This window comes from Sphaerodactylus townsendi, linkage group LG02 (assembly GCF_021028975.2).
Source record: "Sphaerodactylus townsendi isolate TG3544 linkage group LG02, MPM_Stown_v2.3, whole genome shotgun sequence".
NCBI lineage: Eukaryota > Metazoa > Chordata > Lepidosauria > Squamata > Sphaerodactylidae > Sphaerodactylus > Sphaerodactylus townsendi.
This window is the reverse complement of record NC_059426.1, coordinates 113072678-113091382: the sequence shown is the minus strand read 5'-3', so window position 1 is coordinate 113091382 and position 18705 is coordinate 113072678. Positions and strand designations below refer to the sequence as shown.

General features: G+C 42.8%; 1 protein-coding gene across 1 annotated transcript in view; it reads right to left on the bottom strand.

Annotated features, from left to right (window-relative positions):
- The window catches only part of CD82 (CD82 molecule), a 52296-nt gene extending 37052 nt beyond the window's left edge, over nt 1-15244 (bottom strand). Inside the window, exon 1 of the mRNA XM_048485791.1 lies at nt 15161-15244. The gene's annotated coding sequence lies outside the window, so the exon portion shown is untranslated. The remainder of the gene's footprint in view (nt 1-15160) is intronic.
- Nucleotides 15245-18705: the final 3461 nt, after the last annotated feature.

The following is an 18705-nucleotide window of genomic DNA, read 5'->3' as shown; positions in this document are numbered from 1 at the left end:
ATAGCTTCTAGGCGCAACAGAATATGTCATCCTAACCATCTCTGGCTACTCCCAAGACAGTGTTTCTGTTAATATCATTCAGCAAAACATACTGTTTGCTTCCACCCCGAAGTTCAGAAGCCAAGGATGATAGATGCCAGTAACACAACCCCGGGCCACTTGAGAACTCCTAGTTCACAAACTACCACTACAGGAGAAAAATGACATTTTGTCCTGATCAAGCAAAATCTACAGCATTTAAACAAGGAGGTGAGTGAGTCTTAGCCTAGGAAACACAGGTAAATTTAATCTACAAGACCATAAAGAGCTCACCCACTGAGGTGGCAAGTCACAATCTCTTTGCTTGCTCTGTTGCAGTTTAGCCAAAGGGAGTGAAACTATGCTGAAGATAAACAGCAAGTGGGTGAGCTGGCTTAATAAGCTGTATATTAAGTTCCTTGGCTAGATCTATTTTATCTCCAATCCAAGGCTATTTTTAAGCTGTGGATGAGAGAATACCGAATCCACAGAGGAAAGCCAGGTATGCTGCTCTGTTACACAAGCATATTACACCGCTATATACCTGCCTAAATTAATGAGCAGTGGCAGAATTAATGGCCCTTTGTTTATTAACAGCACATTCCCTGAAGCCAGTGATCCCAGGTGCACACTACAAAACTGGGTGTGTATGGTCAGCTTTAATTACTCAAGGTCATTGGATTCACAAATAATCCAAGCACACCAGTTTCGTAATTAAATGTGTCCTGCCAGAGTAATTTCATTATCTATCAACACAGAGTACAGTGAAACCTAGATGAAGAAGTCAGCTGCAAATTATCTCTCCACAATGTCCAGGAATTATGGAGCATTTTCTCCCTCTCTTCTTTGTTGTTTATTGAGGTATTTTTTCTATATGGTTGATTGTTTGTTCCATGAGTAGTATGTGTTGCTAATGCAATCCCTTTAACAAGCTGTACTTAGGGTGCCATGAGTTATTTGAGCCTGTATGAGGAAGGATGGCCTAGAAATCAAATTATAAATAAATAAAAATAAAACAATCTATTCAAGAAAAGGAAAGCAATTTATTTATAAAAAAATTTTCTACCTTGATTTTTATATCATTTTCATACTCATTCAACCTAGTACCCGAGACCAGAAAAGAGGGAAATACAATACTTGGTTTCCAGTTTCTGGCAAAGTGATATCTGGAGGAAGAAGTAAAGATTGACTCAACACCCAACCCAGTTGTTACTAAATCCCCCTTTACATATGATTGCAGAGTACTCTTTATTTTGGAAGCTTACCTGATGACCCTACCTCCAGGTATTTAAGGAAAGAATCCTCTGGTACTTCAAAGACTAACAAAATTTACTCAAGATTAAGGTTTTGAGAGTCAGAGTTCACTTCATCAGATGTATGAAATATACATCTATTACACAGCTACATTTATACTGAAAGCTACAAACAGGCAGGCGTGATGTTGAGAGGTCAGATATCAGAAGAGCCAATCATTCCACTTATAGTGGGCAAGGACCACTTCAAACAATTGATAGGCACAATTGATAGGCACAATTGATAGGTACTTTGCTCAACAAAATCTGGGAAAGTACAGGGTAAAAAATAGGCAGTTCCAGCGGTCTCTAGCCTTTTCCACCAAAATATGTAAATGCGGTTATTAGTGATGTGACAATGGAGACAGTAAAGTGTTTCCACAGTAGAAAATAGTCCAGAGTGACTATCAGCATTATAACTTGGGCACTAGAAGTTGCATAGACTAGACCCCCCTGAACTGTCCATCTCCCACTCTACTGCCCCAGAGCGAGTTTAATTTACCAGAAGCAGCAGGTGAGCAAGCAGCGAGTTGTGGGGAGGGGGGAGGCAGGCAGGCAAGAACAAAGGCGGGGTAACCAAACAGTGTGTTGGGGTGGTGGGAGGTGGGCAGTCAGGCCCAGCTTGGTTTTGTGCTGGAGGGAGGGTGGGCGGGGGAATGGGGAGGCTGTTCTTAGGCCCGGCAGGGCAGGGTGCTTTGCTGCCGCTGTCCCATGGGCTCCAACTTGGTGTTTGGGCTGAGAATGGGCGAGGGAATGGTGACGGGGTTTTTTATTTTTTGCATTTGAATAACGGCAGGGAGAGAATAAGGTAGGCACCAAAACCCAACAAGAGCATTCTACAATAAAGAAGGTCCAGGAAATGGCTGTGTATGTATATACAATTCTACTTTGATCTTTTGGTAGAAAGGAGAATAACTGAATTAACCTATTAAAGGAGGGGGTATCAAGATAATACCACATGCAGGGAGGGCTAAATCTAACGTTCTTGTTAAAACCTAGTGAGAAATAGGTTTCATCAAGAAATTCAATCCTAATTTAGCAATTGTATGTTGGAGACTCCCTTGAAGTTTTTTCTTTTAACAGAAGACTTTTAGATCAGCAACAGAATACCATGAAAGACTGAAGTTTTCACCCACTAGTTTCTGAACACTGCATCTAAGTTTGTTGCAGGTCCAATTCCTAGGTCTGTATCTATTAAATGGTTCATGGTTATATAGGTGAGAAATGTTAGGGGTTGCATAAGAAAGGAAAGATATATTATTCAGTATAGGCTGTAAGCCACTGATATGCTGAACTGCTTTAAGTAGCAAGCTATGGGTAACAACAGAAACACAAACATCAGAAACACTATGGGAATGATGTGGATGTAGCATACCTTGATTTTAGTAAAGCTTTTGACAAGGTGCCCCATAATATTCTTGCAAGTAAGCTAGTGAAGTGTGGACTAGACAATGCTACTATTAGATGGATTTCTCATTGGTTGACTGACCAAACTCAAACGGTGCTCATCAATGGCTCATCTTCATCGTGGAGAGATGTGACTTTTCGGGTGCCACAGAGTTCTGTCCTGGGCCCAGTGCTATTCAATATTTTTATCAATGACTTAGATGTTGGAATGCTAATTAAATTTGCAGATGATACCAAAATCGGAGTGGTAGCTAATACCCCAGAGGACAGAGTTAGAATTCAAAATGACCTGGACAGATTAGAGAGCTGGGCCAAAACAAACAAAATGAATTTCAACAGAGATAAATATAAGATACTACACTTGGGCAGAAAAAATGAAATGCATAGATCAGTGACACCTGGCTTGACAACACTACGTGCGAAAGGGATCTGGGAGTCTTAGTAGACCACAAACTGAAAGTGAGTCAGCAGTGTGATGCGGCAGCCAAGAAAGCCAATGCAATTCTGGGCTGTATCAATAGGAGTACAGTGTCAAGATCAAGGGATGTAATTGTACCTCTCTATTCTGCATTGGTCAGACCTCGCCTGGAATAGTGTGTACAGTTCTGGGCACTGCAATTCAAGAAGGATATTGACAAGCTGGAATGGGTCCAGAGGAGGGCAACTAAAATGTTAAAAGGTCTGGAATCCATGCCCTACAAGGAGAGTCTTAGGGAGCTGGGGATGTTTAGTCTGGAGAAGGGTAGGCTAAGATTTGACATGATAGCCATGTTTAGATATTTGAAGGGATGTTATATTGGTGTGGGAGCAAGCTTGTTTTCTGCTACTCCAGAGACTAGGACCAGGAGTAATGGGTTCAAGATGAAGGAAAAGAGATTCCACCTAAATATCAGGGAAAACATCCTGACAGTAAGGGCTGTTGGAGAGTGGAATGCACTGCTTTGGAGTGTGGTTGAGTCTCTTTCTTAGGAAGTTTTTAAAGAGAGGCTGGATGGTCATCTGTCAGGAGTACTTTGATTATGTGTTCCTGCATTGCAAGGGGCTGGACTTGATGCTCCTTTGAGGTGTCTTCCAACTCTATAATTAGATGATTCCTTTGAGCTTGTTTTATAAGAAGCTCTTTCTGACAAAGCCAGTCTGGTACCCAATTTATCTCTTTACTTGAACAGGTATTTTAAACACCAAGAAAGCCTGATGCAGTTTCTCCAGGTAAGAGTCCCTGCCTGAGGAATCAGAATAAATGCAGTCTTAACCTGGTGCTTATCTCTAGGCAGTGAACTGGTCAGATGTGTTCAAGTCATTATAGACCAGCTTAACTGTGCAGCAATAATAATTCCAAGTTTGTACCACCTCTTTTTATTTGACACCAAAGATACACACATTACAGTGAAATCATAGTATTCCGACAATCTCAATTAACGCTGGCAGCACTCTAATAAGAACATTCACTGACAAGTCAATGTGATTAAGCAAAGTTCTGATCATGGATCCCAATCAACTTCTCAAATCACCCACTGAGGTATGCAAGCTTCCAAATGGAAGTGGAATTTCTGTTTTTAAAAGAGGGTCAACAGTACCACATTAAGAGAGCTGCTGCTATCACATCTAGTGATATTAAGCGTTTCTGCTTGAGTTTTACATTTGCAGTTCAGGTTCTTTCATGGATTATGATACATATCTTTCTCCTTCCATTTATTTAAGCAAATGCCTCACTTACACATTTTATCAACAAGTATTTTAAATACTCCCAAAGGGAACCACTTTCAAGAATGCACACAGAACTCCGGTTACAAAAGCTAAATTACTGAAACAATTATATAAGCTGTTCCAATAGAGATGACAAACCTATTTTATTTTAGGCAACATGGTAAGGGCCGTTCAAGAACAAGCATGGATCAAAAAGGCTTCAACTCTGCTCAAGGCAACAGCAAGTACAGGTATTCATTTTAACTCTGGACAGCAAAAAGTTTAGCTAGCACAATGATGGCGAACCTTTTCGAGATCGAGTGCCCAAACTGCAACTCAAAACCCATTTATTTATCGCAAAGTGCCAATACGGCAATTTAAACTGAATACTGAGGTTTTACAGGTTCTGGTGGGTTTTCCAGGTTGTTTGGCCGTGGTCTGGTCGATCTACTTTCACCTGCATCTGTGGCTGGCATCTTCAGAGGTGTATCACAGAGGGAAGTCTGTTACACACTGTGATACACTCTGTGACTTCCCTCTGCCAGACACAGATGCAGGCCTTGGACCTTGTGATCCATGGGCAGAGAAAGCTTGATGGGGATTGGGGGGGGGGGGGGGGGGGGGGGGGTGGGAAAGCTGTCACTGCCCATGGACCCTGTGATCCATGGGCAGAGAAATCTTGATGGGGTGCGGGGTGGATGGATCAAAGGAGACTGGAGCGCCACTCTCTCTCTGAGAGAGAGCCTCTCAGAGAGAAGTGGGCTCTAGCCCTTCCTCTCAGAGAGAGAAAGGAGCATGCCGAAGAAGCCTGCCTGTGTTGCCTGGGAAATATAGTTCCCACCAGGCCCAGGCAACGCAGGCAGGCTTCTTCTCTGGGATGTTCCATTCCTAAAAATAAGTGGGGTGTGTGCCTTGGGGGGGTGAGCTGTGGGGGGCGCCACGGAAGGGGGGCAGGGGGATTTTTCCACCCCCTACATGACCAGAATCGATGCGCCCGGTGCGTTGGGCACCCCCCGTCCCCTGCTGCCTTCGCCACTGTTGCAGAGGGGGAATGGAGGCGGCGACCTGCTCAGAGGAGGGGGAGATTCAGGCACTCATGTTCCCGGTGAGAGGCCGCCATGTGCCACCTGTGGCACGTGTGCCATAGTTTCGCTATCACGGAGCTAGTAGTACACTGCTAGTCACAAAAAAATAGCACTATACTCTCTACTGTACCAGGAGTTTCAGATAGAATATATACTAATTTGAGTGCTCTCCTGTAGAAGGGTAAGGTGGATTCTCTCTTTTATACAGATAATCCATATGACTAATCAAATGATACATACTTTAGCTGAACTGGAGCACACCATGTTAGATTTTCTAGGGCAGGAGTTGCCAATATGACCAGATATCACACAAGATGACGACTGAAAGTTAACACTTGTCATTGCTCCAGAAAATGATTCCTTGAAGGGAGGGTGAACCATATTTAACCAGCAAAACTGAAAAAGACTTTGCAAATCATGCAGAATAGAAGGCCATAGGTATTGAATCTATAAATCTATTTCTGATGTGTGCGCCAATCTCTGGATATCTAAATCTGCCGATCCAGCCCACACTGATCCAGCCCACACTAAAAGGAAGGAGATATTTCTCCAGTGTTGTAAGACTCTGAGGTTTGCAGAAATATCCAAACCTTCAGAAGAATGAGGTGGAGTTTAAAAACAAAACAAAATAGAGGAGTTCTTTGTGCTTGTAGAAACAATACACTTCACTGGCATGGCAGTATGCAGAACCTGGAGGAGCGGGAGCTACTGTTTGAGCTTAGTGTGGCTCCTAAGCTTTGCAAACTTGGAGGTAAGGGATGCTGGGAGCCACTCCAGGACCAGCCATAGATTCTAGACATTGCTGCCACTGGTTCTGAGAGGAAAGGTGGGCAGTGGGGCCTCGAGCACTGAGCTCAGCAGTGGGGAAGGAAGAGATAAGATTTCCCCCATGAATCTCATGTCCCCCCCACTTGTAATTTATTGCACAATGGCCTCTTATGACAGAATAGCTTATAATCATGATTACTGCTGTGCCAACATGTTTTAATGTTTGCTGCCTTGGGTATCCTGAAATGTTTTAAATAATTAATATTAAAATAGAAGGCATGACACTGGAATAATTATAATGTAACGATCATAAGATAATATGCAAAACCCAGAATGCCTTGAAAGGTATTCATTAAGCTACTCTGGATCCAGACTATTCAGAATCTTATAGGCCAAACAGAGTACCATATTGAACATGCAAATGGAGAGCTAGGAGATTCATGTTTCTCTAGCCCTACTACAAATCTACTCAGGAATGAGATTGGTAGATATTGTTTCAGACACTTTCAAGTGAAGCCCTAAGAAGACTATACTACAGTATTCTAGATGTGATGAGTAACTAAAGCCACATTCATTCTGCCAAGGAAAGCACATGACTAGCATCAAGACAGACACTCCTGATCACATGTCCATGTGGCAATCCCAGAACACTTCAAACTGCAGATATAGGTTTTCAGAAGAAGCACAATCCCATCCCACTGTTTTTTCTCTATACTTTTCCTCCGGTATTTTCATGGTGATACTTTGGCTCCAACCAGTCCAATCAGAAAGGATAGGTTGAAACATGGAAGCTTATCCAGTGCCACCCAATGAATTTCAAAGCAGAGTAAAAAATTTTTAAAAATGTATTTTAAATACATATTTGCCTACCATTGCTCTAAGCAACCCAGACCCCAAGGCCTGAACCAGGGACGTAGGTATAGATTTTTTATGGGGGGGGGGTGTTCGAGGTGGGGCCACACCCCCACCCACCCCTAGGGCGTGGCCACGCCTCCCCAAGCCCTGCCCACGGCCTAGCGGTTATAAAAGCAGCTCTCCAAGGCCAGGGACGGCAGACTCCCCCGCGCTGCCCTCCCCTGCCCCCCACCAGCTGGGCTCCCAGCCAGCAGCTGACAGTTCCTTCTGCCCTCCCCTCTGGGAAGAGGCATAGAGGGAAAATGGAGCCCGGTGCAAAATCTGAGTCCCGCCCACCCTGCCCCCCCAGGCAGCCGCTGTGATGCTAGAATCCACCCCCAAATAGCATCACTTTCAATGGTGTTTAAACTGGAGAGCCCAAATTCTCCTTTTAAATCCACCTTAAAGGGAGAATCTGGGGTCCCCAGTTAAATAACATTGAAAGTGATGCTGTTTGGGGGGGTGGATTATCCCCACCGTGAAACAGCATCTAGACAATTTCAATGCATGGCGTGAGTGGGTTAAGAGCAGGTGCTTTCTAATCTGGAGGAACAGGGTTTGCTTCACTGCTCTGCCGCCTGAGCTGTGGAGGCTTATCTGGGGAATTCAGATTAGCCTGTATACTCCCACACACGCCAGTTGGGTGACCTTGAGCTAGTCACAGCTTTTCAGAGCTCTCTCAGCCCCACCCACCTCACAGGGTGTTTGTTGTGAGGGGGGAAGGACAAGGAGATTGTAAACTCCTTTGAGTCCCCTGCAGGAGAGAAAGGGGGATATAAATCCAAACTCTTCTTCTTCTTCTTCTAAACTGAGGACCTCAGATTCTCCCTTTAAATCCATGCCGAAGGGGGTGGATTTAAAAGGAAATTTGGGGGGTGCCTGTTGTCAGGGGTGCAATTGTTAAGCTACCAGCACCAAACGTTTAGGGTATCTTTTAGGGAGACTCTCTCTATCGATACCACCCAGTTTGGTGAAGTTTGGTTCTAGGGGGTCCAAAGTTGATGGACCCACTCAAAGGTGTAGCCTACTCATCTCCTATTACCTCCTTATCATTGGAAACAATGGGGATGGGGAGCACCCCCTTTGGAAGTTCATATAGCTTTGGACCCCCTGGACCCAAACTTTCACAAAACCTGATGGTATCAGTAAGAGACTCTCCTGATGATACCACCCAGGTTTGGTGAAATTTAGTTCAGGGTGTCCAAAGTTATGGACCCTCAAAGGAGTAGCCCCCATCTTCTATTAGCTCCCATTGGAAACAATGGAGGATGGGGGCACCCCCTTTGGGAGTCCATAACTTTGGACCCCCTGAACCAAACCTCACCAAACATGGGTAGTATCATCAGGAGAGTCCACCAAACAATCCCTGAAAGTTTGGTGCTGCTAGCTTAAACAATGCGCCCCCTGCAGGCCAAAAACCGAAAAATACTAAAAATGTTTTAAAAACCCACAAACGGGTGGGTGGAGCTTCGGACATGAATGGGGGGGTTCAAACCCGAGAACCCCCCCCCTTACCTACGTGCTTGGCCTGAACCCAGGTCTCTTTAGAGGCACATACACACATTCTAGCCATAGTGTTATAGGCATAGAAGTCAGCATCTTAAATTGTACAGTACCCAGCCACTAAACTTCCTGCTATAGATATCTGCTGATAATTATGACATATGGCACTAAATTCACCTCAAATTAGCCACCAATGAAGAAGAAAAAATATCAGATGTGAAGAGACAGAAATCCCTTCTTTCTTAGTAGACCCTGCACATTGTGCAAACAAAGTTAAATTTATGTACAAGCACTATGAATGAAATGCAGGCCAAGTATTTTTTTTTAGTTCCCACCTAGGACTGGAATCTGGATACACCCACAGAAATTGTTATGGCCCTTGCCCCATATATGTTCACAAACACCCCTAGTTACTTGACGGTCAGAGAAAGTTTGAATACACTCCCTTCTGGAACCATTTCTGAAATAGACTGTCCTAAGATAGAATACCTAGAGCAGGGATGGGCAAAATCATAACCAATCCAAACACAGTTCTGTCTGACCCTCAGTGTCTCCACCATTCTTTAATCAAGGTGCGGTTAAGTTTTGTTCAATGTCTTGAAATTTGGCAGTGAAGAGAAACAGGCCTATCTGTGAGAATGAAACAACAGTGCAGTAAAATTCTGGAAAAGTAAATTATCTCTGTCAACCTGGCTCCTAAGAGGAAACTTACTCTTTTTTCTTCAGTTTATCCATTTCATAACTTTGGCACATGTGCTGCATACTTCTGAAGTTTGCACCTAGGCAACAAAAGCTCTATTATATTTAGCTGAGGGTTCAAATCATGTTGGCACCAGAACAAAATCAAGGAAGTTAACAGTCACTAATACAATGGTCTAGAAGAGAGAGACGGCCCTTGAGAATATCTGTTGTTAAAATGTCTATTACTCTAGTTAAAGTTGAACACAAGAGTGAAGCAGAAAAATCTTGGAGAAACGCAGTCTTTCCTCCTTATATGCACATTAATCCCTTGGAACATCCATCACCTCAGCTGACAACAACCTGTATAGGTGGTGGTACATTTTATTTTGTTCATATAGAATCCTATTAGGTGCATCAAGGAAGGATTTCCCTGTTATTTTTTTTCCTTAACAATCAACTGCTTTTCAAAAGTTGCATTCAACATTCTCAACTGAATTCCGTAAGCCAAGTCAGCATTCTGAAGGCTCCAGAGTGTCTCAGAAAGACTTAAATCCCATTGTAAGTTTTAGAACTGCTATTAAATGCCATCCTTGTTAGTTACCAGATGTGGTTAAGTTCTAAACTCTGGTATCCTACCACTAAAACAGCCAAGCCATGACACTGGCAGACCAAAACTCTTAGACAAGCATTATGACTACAGGAGACAGATGTGTTGAATCCACTGAATTAGAAAGACATAGGCAGACTGTGTCTAAGAATTTACACATGCAGGAGCTGGGATGACCCAAAACTGGAGTTTACTTAATCTATATAATTAGATGTGAGAGGGAAATGTAACCTGCACAGGACTTACTACAGAAAACGCTTTTTGAAAAAGAATCAAATGACATTGGACAGAGTTGTTCCATAGGTACAGATTTTGGATCTCACAGAGTAATTTTTTTCTTGTCCTCCCAAGTCCACCTATCCTTTATTGCCATCCCATTTCCCAAGTTTAATGATCTCTTGTTGAAATAAGCCATCTTCTATAGAAAACCAAATAATGGGGCCATCTTTGTACAAGTTAGACATGGATAATGCATTTTTTTTCTGTTAAAATGCTTGAGGCAAGAGTTATAGCACGTGTGCATATGCCAGGGGTAGGGAACCTGCGGCTCTCCAGATGTTCAGGAACTACAATTCCCATCAGCCTCTGTCAGCATGGCCAATTGGCCATGCTGGTAGGGGCTGATGGGAATTGTAGTTCCTGAACATCTGGAGAGCTGCAGGTTCCCTACCCCTGGCATATGCCAACTGCTTAAAATGACAGTCCACTAATACAATGGTCTAGAAGAGAGAGACGGCCTTTGAGAATAAAGCTTTCTGTTGCACTGTGGCTCAAACATAAAAGCAAGATGCTTAGTTCCTGAGGGCCACTGTCTATGCCTACTGTCTTGGCTACCACCAATGAGGGATGGAGGTTTGGGTTGAGTTTGAGCAGGGTTGAAGGTTTCAGCAGGATTTAAAAACAATAAGTAAGACTGAACATAGAGATAGAAACAGTGGTGGGATCCAAAAATTTTAGTAACAGGTTCCCATGGTGGTGGGATTCAAACTGTGGCGTAACGCCAATGGGGCTGGGCGGGGCACGATGGGGGCGGGGCTGGACATTCCAGGGGCGGGGCATTCCTGGGTGGGGCTGCGGCAAGGACGCAGCTGCTGCGCCGGTCCTTGGGCGGGAAACAAATGCACGCAGGTGCAGGCTGCCACGCACAGCGGTGCACCTCCTGCTAGACTGCTTCAAGTTCTGTGTGCTACTGCTGAGAGGAGGGGCATAACTAAGGCAAAAATCATGCGGCATAATCACCAATTAGTAACCCCCTCTCGGCACACACAAATAATTAGTAACCTACTCTCGGGAACCTGTGAGAACCTGCTGGATCCCACCTCTGGATAGAAATATTGAAATACCAGTATATACTCATGTATAAGTTGACCCGCATATAAGTCAAGGCACCTAAGTTTACCACAAAAAACTGGGAAAACGTATTGACTCGTGTATAAGTCGAGGGTGGGAAATGCAGCAGCTACTGATAAATTTCAAAAATAAAAATAGACACCAATAAAATTACATTAATTGAGACATCAGTAGGTTAAATGTTTTTGAATATTTATTTCAAAGAAAAACAGTAAACTAGCTCTTTAAGTGGAAAAGAGGATCAACGAAAACAATATGGTCTCAACAATAACTTTAAAAGTACAAAAACCTTAGCTCAATCAGCAACCAAGCTAAAACACAAGAGTTAAAATCTTTCAAAATTGGATTTTTGGTCAGGGGAGGAATGTTTATGTTAGAAGTACCAACGTTTCAGAGTATCTTTAGGAGCCCCTCCTGATGATACCACCCAGGTTTGGTGAAGTTTGGTTCAGGGGGTCCAAAGTTATGGACCCTCAAAAGGGTCCTCCATCTACTATTGGCTTCCATTGGAAACAATGGGGAATGGGAGAACCCACTTTGGTGATTCATAACTTTGGACCCCCTGAACCAAACACCACCAAACCTGGCTGGTAACAGAAAGAGATTATCCTGATAATACCACCCAGGTTTGGTGAATTTTGGTTCATGGGGTCCAAAGTTATGGACCCTCAAAATGTAGCCCCATCTACTATTAGCTCCCATTGGAAACAATGGGAAACGGGGCACCCCCTTTGGGGGTTCATAACTTTGGACCCCCCAAACCAAACTTTACCAAACTTGGGTAGTACCATCCGGAATGTCTCTTTAGAAATCCCTGAATTTTTGGTGCCACTAGCTTAAAAACTGGCAGCCGACAAAGTAAAAACCCTAAAATATTTTTTTAAATACATCTCACTCACATATAAGTCGAGGGGGGCTTTTTCAGTACAAAAAATGTGCTGAAAAATTCGACTTATATGCAAGTATGTATGGTAATTCTCACACACAGACATGGTATTTGACTTCCTGTATTATTTGGGAAACCCATCTCTTTCTTCTTGATTAATTTGCTTGGTAGATTTGGCCACACACCAAAAAATAAAGTGGTATAATTTGGTGGGTGGTGCCAGCCATGATAGATCAAGCATAGTGCAAATTTAGTGCAGTAAATGGTTTGTTCTACACCTCTGCTTTAGCAATGTGGTTCAACTCCTGCTCCTTCCAGTTTTTGGCCTCTAAATCAGGTTAGCCACCACCATGTGATAAGGATGAGCAGTGACTCTAATGGCTATATAATGTTTTGGTATAAAACACTACTTGTCCCATCTTATCAGTCAATCCAGTTTCATAAGAAAGAATATCATGTTCACTGTTCCTGGGATAGTATACAGAACTGTGCAGGTTACTAGTAGGTAGGTGATCCCAGCAGAGTTAACTGAAGAAACATGATAGAATGATAGCATTAGTCATTTACAGAACCAGCAAGCCTCATATTCCCTGCCACTGATAATCAGCATCACTCCACACTTCCTGCCATTCTCTGCACTGTGATCAAACAACCATGAGAAAGTTATTTCATCACTTTGACCATAAGAGTCTCTGCAGAAGGAACTCTGGTAAGGCAAATGGTGGGAGACGCATACATATGGGATATGTATGTTCCATGGGAATTCGGCAACTGAAAAGGCAGAGAAGACTGGATTGGTTTCAGAACGAAGGGATTTTAAGACTTCCAGATTTTCATACTTGGTATTTTATTTCAAAGCTGATAGTCTGGAAACGTGCTAACCAGAAATGAAGGCAGGCTGGGTGGCCTTTTCCACTTGTTAAATTGTCCTATATTTCTTGTTGCAAGTTCTCAAAATAGAGAATATGATAGGATTTGTAACTGTCTTGAATGATTTGAGTCCACACGATACCAAGTAAAAGTCAGCCTGTTTTAAAACTTGGTTATGCTACCCATTGTGCCAAGGTCACATGTTCTTGAACTATGCTGATTCAACCCCTTATAAGTAAGCAAAAAAGGAAGAGAATTCCAGGAAACTTTAGAGATTTTAGAGTGTTGTGGGTTTTCTAGGTTGCATGGCCGTGTTCCAGTAGTATTTTCTCCTGACATTTCGCCTGCATCTGTGGCTGGCATTCGTAGAGATTTTATTTTATTGTTCTTCCCAAAAGAATAAAGCAGAATCTCTGACAGAAGTCAGTATCCAGAATTTGACACATGAACCCGTCTTCTTCCAGGTCACCTAGAAGAAGTTTGTCCTTTTTGTCTGGCAAAAAAATCAGCCTCAGACTGAGGTATTCACCCATAACTGATCCTTCAAACTAAAGCAGCCAAAGACTAAATCAAAGATCCTCCACATGTAAAGCAGACATTCTACCACTGAGTCAAAGCCTCTCTTATTGATTGATACTCCAGGAAAATACTTGAAAATAAATCACTTGGTTTGGAGTTCGAGGTAAGGTAAGTCGCTTTTGAATTATACAAATGCAGGCATGAGGAGGACCCCCCCACACACACACACACACCCTAAAAAGTTTAATAAACTAATCAGAAGTTTGTTTCCCAGCTTCACAGCTTTTATCTCATATGTACTTAAAACCTTATATCTACAAATATATTTCTCCATTAGGGTTGTAAGGGGCTGCCCTTAATAGTAAGAAAAAAAGCCATGAAACGAGCCTTTTGTTAGTCCTTGCACTAATCAAAGTACTTGTTTTTCATTTCTGTCACTTTAAGAACTCCAGTACTTTCCAATGGGAGCTAATAGGAGATAAGGCTACACCTTTGAGGGTCGATAACTTTGGACCCCCTGAACCAAACTTCACCAAACCTGGGAGGTATCATCAGGAGAGTCACTTACTGATACCCCCCAGGTTTTGTGAAGTTTGGTCCAGGGGGTCCAAAGCTATGGACTCCCAAAGGGGGTGCCCCATCATCCATTGTTTCCAATGGGAGCTAACAGAAGATGGGGGCTACACCTTTTAGGGTCCATAACTTTGGACCCCCTGGACCAAACTTCACCAAACCTGAATGGTATCATTAGGAGAGTCTCCTAAAGATACCCTGAAAGTTTGGTGCTGCTAGCTTAACAATTGCACCCCTGACAGCAGGCACCTCCCAAATTTCCCCAGATTTTCCTTTTCCTTGACATGGATTTAAAGGGAGAATCTGAGGACCCCAGTTTAAAAATTGAAAGTGATGCTGTTTCAGGGTGGGGGAGAATCAACCCCAAAATAGCATCACTTTCAATGTTGTTTAAACTGGGAACCCCAGATTCTCCCTTTAAGGTGGATTTAAAAGGAGAATCTGAGCTCCCTAGTTTAAACACAATTGAAAATGATGCTGTTTGGGGGTGGATTCCAGCATCACTTGTTTAAACTAGGGAGCCCCGATTCTCCTTTGAAACAATGAAAGTGATGCTGTTTCCCTCAATGGGGGGGGGGGGGACTGGATACAACACCATAAAATGTTTTCATAGCAGTAATAAAACATTTTGAAAGCATTTTGAAAATGTTTTCAAAAATTTATTTCTGCTGTGTGGCATGGCTTATTGCTGTGTTCAGTTTTGTGAGTTGGGGCATGTTCTATAATGTGATGGTGACTTTGAAACAACCTGGTGTAAAAAATCATTGCTTGGTCACAGTGGGGGAGGGTGGCTGCCCATGGGGGGCGCCAAACTCCAGTTTGCCTAGATACGCCACTGGGCATAGCTACACAAGAAGTGCGAGTTGCATTGGGCACGCGCCTGGGGGGGCATCAAACTCAGGTTTTACTTGGGGCTCCAGTTGCCCTGAGATTCATGCACTGGATGCCAACATGCAAACCCTAATCATCCACCCAATTGTTGTACAGTCCCCATTTGCCATTAGAAAAGTCGGTTTCATACCCAGGGTTCAGTTTTGCCAGTTTCTTCCACATCCCAGCATTATTCATGCAGAGTAGTTCTCAGTTTATGATATGCTTGGGATCTAATGACAGAAACAAAATCAGGAAGCAAGAATTGGAAAAAAAACTCTAGCACACCACACTGCACACTGCATATTAAAAGCAAAATCTCTGTAGGTAATGGCCATTCCAGTTGCACCTTTGGTAGAATGCATTACAGAAGTGTCTCATCAACTTTGTTCTCTTAGGACATTATTACATGCACATTTGTAAATAATATCCCCACAGCATAGCTGCTTACCACTTAACAATTTTCTTTCTGTAAACAGAAGAACTGTTACATAAGATTACTCTTGAAAGACAGTTGTTTCAATTGACCTACAAAAGAAGTGAAGTGGGGGGGGGGGATTCAAGACAGGCCATTTACAGAGACCTATAGGGTTTTCAAGGCAAGAGATGTTCAGAAGGGGTTTGCCATTGCCTTCCTCTGCACAGCAATCCTGGAATTCCTTGGTGGTCTCCCAGCCAAATACCAGCCAGGCTGACCCTGCTTAGCTTCTGAGATCTGACAAGAATGGACTAGCATGAGCCATCCGGGTCAAGGCGCTGCAACTGTTCTATAGACATATATAATCCCTTCCCTTTTTAAATGAAAGCCATAATCTTCCTTGTCTGCAAGGGAATAGAGGCTATTTGCCAAGGATTAAATTGTACTTCCAGATGTACAATTGAGGGCTCTTTGCTCTCTCATTTGTTGCATTAAACCAGACTACTTACACGCAGCATGGAAAGGAAAAACCCCACTTAAATAATTTGAGTGAACAAAGCAGAAAGGGTAGCCAGTTTTCACATATATCATCTGAAAGGCTTTCAAAGACAGATTGTATACACTCTCCTATTATTAGGGTGTACATTTGAGATACAGAAATGCATTCTCCTACTTCTTTCAACAGGTAGGAGCCACCATAGGAGAACATGTTGGCATGGAAAACTATTGACCTAACTCACTTACTAAGTATGTTTAGTGTCCAAGTTTTCCAATTTAGGCATCAAGCACAACCAAATCATCTATTCAACAAGAAATAAGAAGCAGACTTTTGTATAAGTCATTAATGTTAACAGCACCTAATGTTCTTGGGACATATGTCAACTATGAGCAATTCAACAAATGGGGAAATGCAACCATTTACATATAAAAGAGATCTAACACTTGAGATAAGAGCAGTTGTACCTTCCAGGAGTGCTCACAAGGCATGATAAAACAGCATTAACAGGGCATTTTCAGAGGATTTTTACTGTACAAGAACTCACTCCAAGGAAGTGAGCTGTAATTATAGGCTGGGTCCATCACATCATTCACAACAAAGACTTAGTAAATTAGCAGGTTAAAGAGTTATACATCATAACAAGCAGGGAAGTGGTTTTTGAAGTCCAAGAGTCTTTTTCCATGGATGATTAAATGAAAGATAGAGAATCAAGCAATCCAGAGTACATTTCCTTTATAGGCTACCTCTATATCTAGTAACGAATATAGAGCATCTCAGTAGTCTAAGCAGAATACAAAATGTTAATGAATAAAGGAGAATGGCCCATTGGATACTAACTGTGAAGGTTCCTTCTCTTCTGAGGAAAAGAGGACATTCTGTTGGGCAACCACCACCATTCAATCAGGGAGGCAGGAACTGATTTTTTCTTCCTGCTCCTTGTTCCTGTGGGAGTCACCCTTCTCAGTTTGGTAACTCTTTAAGAAGTCTAACAACTGTTCAACCTTGAACTATGAATTTAGGGTGGAAGAAAATGTTAGATTTCGTTTAGAGTCATGGATATGCCCAGTAGTGTGTGTGACTGCAGTTTATAGAAAGTTCTCCAGAGACATAAATGTAAAAGGTAAAACTTACATTTATTCAATCATCTTCAGTTCACAACTTTGTTCCAAGAAAAGGTAGATAGAAAGAACCCTAGTCTAAAGAGATTACTTTCCCTATGACAAGTGGGCACAACTAACGCGCCATCACGTGTGTGGAAGTGAGTGGATGCTGCAGTGGGAAAGGCCCCACTGAGCAGGCTGCCATTGACCATGCGCTCGGTTCAAAGGCTAGAGCAGAAGTGAAGCTAGCATGGGGAAGAAAGGAAGTTAGTGGGCGGTCTCCTGGCCCAGACAAGGAGGGCAAACAAGAGAGGCAACATCACAGAGTGAGATACACAGCACCCCCCAGTGTCCAGGCATGCAGAAGTCGCTTATTCCAACAGAAAAAAGGGGGGAACAAAGGCTTAGAATATAGAGAAAAAATGGCAAGATTGAAGTTTAAATAAGGTTGGAGAAAAGATAAGTGAACTTCTTTCAGTAGTCCAGCTATGCTTCGCTGCTCTCCCCTTTGAGACAAGAAAAAAACTGAGAAGGGCAACTCCCACAGGAACAAGGAAGTAGGAAAAAAAGTCAGTTCCTGTCTCCCTGACTGGACAGTGGGAATTATTCAATAAGATGTCCTCTTTTCTTCAGTGGAACAGCTTACATTCAGAGTCCACTGAAACCAAATCCGTGTATGTTCAGACTGATGCATTAGGGATAAACAGGTCAGATTCTATAGCTTTTGAACTAAGTACTGAAAAACCGCCACTCCTTATAATAGGTATGTGTGCATGGATTGGGTTTGTAGATTTCTAAAACTCCATCTGGAAAGAATTCAACTAAATAAACAAGATGGAACATTTGCTTTTCCCCAAGATAATGCAGAAGCACAAAAACAATGGTAGCAGGGTCTTCAGCCTTCTTTAGCCAGCAAGCCCTTTTGAGATTGAGAAAGGATAGTGGGTACTATCACAAGATGATGCCCACAGAACAGCACCAATAGCAGAATGACTTGCATGGGTACATTTTCTTTGCAAAAATTAATGCAGCAAGCATCAGTGCTTCTTTTGCCCTCCCCAGATGGGGTCAGGAGTACCACATTTCAAGGAAAAGAAGCAGAAGAGAGTGAAGAACAGCTTGGATTTGTACCCCAGTTTACAAACTCCTTTCCCCTTCCTCTCCCACAATGGACACTTTCTGAGGTAAGTGGGGCTGAGAGAGTTCTGAGGAAGTGAGTAGGAGCGGGGAAACAAATCCAGGTCACCAGAGTCCACTGTTCATATGAAAGAGTGGGAAATCCGACACAGTTCTCCAAATTAGAGCCCACCTGATTTTAACCGCTACCCCATGCTAGAATGCGTGATCTCTATTATAATTCTGACATTTCTGCATGGCTGCATTACCCCAAACATTTCTGCATGGCTGCTCATCCCCTCCTCTCCCAACACTATCAGTTATAGGGCAAAACACAATTGAGAGGAAGCCAGTGCCAAATTGTATTTCACTGAATTTTGAGAAGTGGGGGAAGGATAAATGATTCTTGGAAAGTTTGGAGGTTAGATAAGGTGCCTGTATCCAGGAAATGACTGAGGGCTAGAGCCTAGAAACCTCTTCCTTTCATCACGTGAGGAGGAGTACACATCAGTAGCATATCAAGACAGCAGGGCAGTGGTGGGATTCAAATAATTTAACAACAG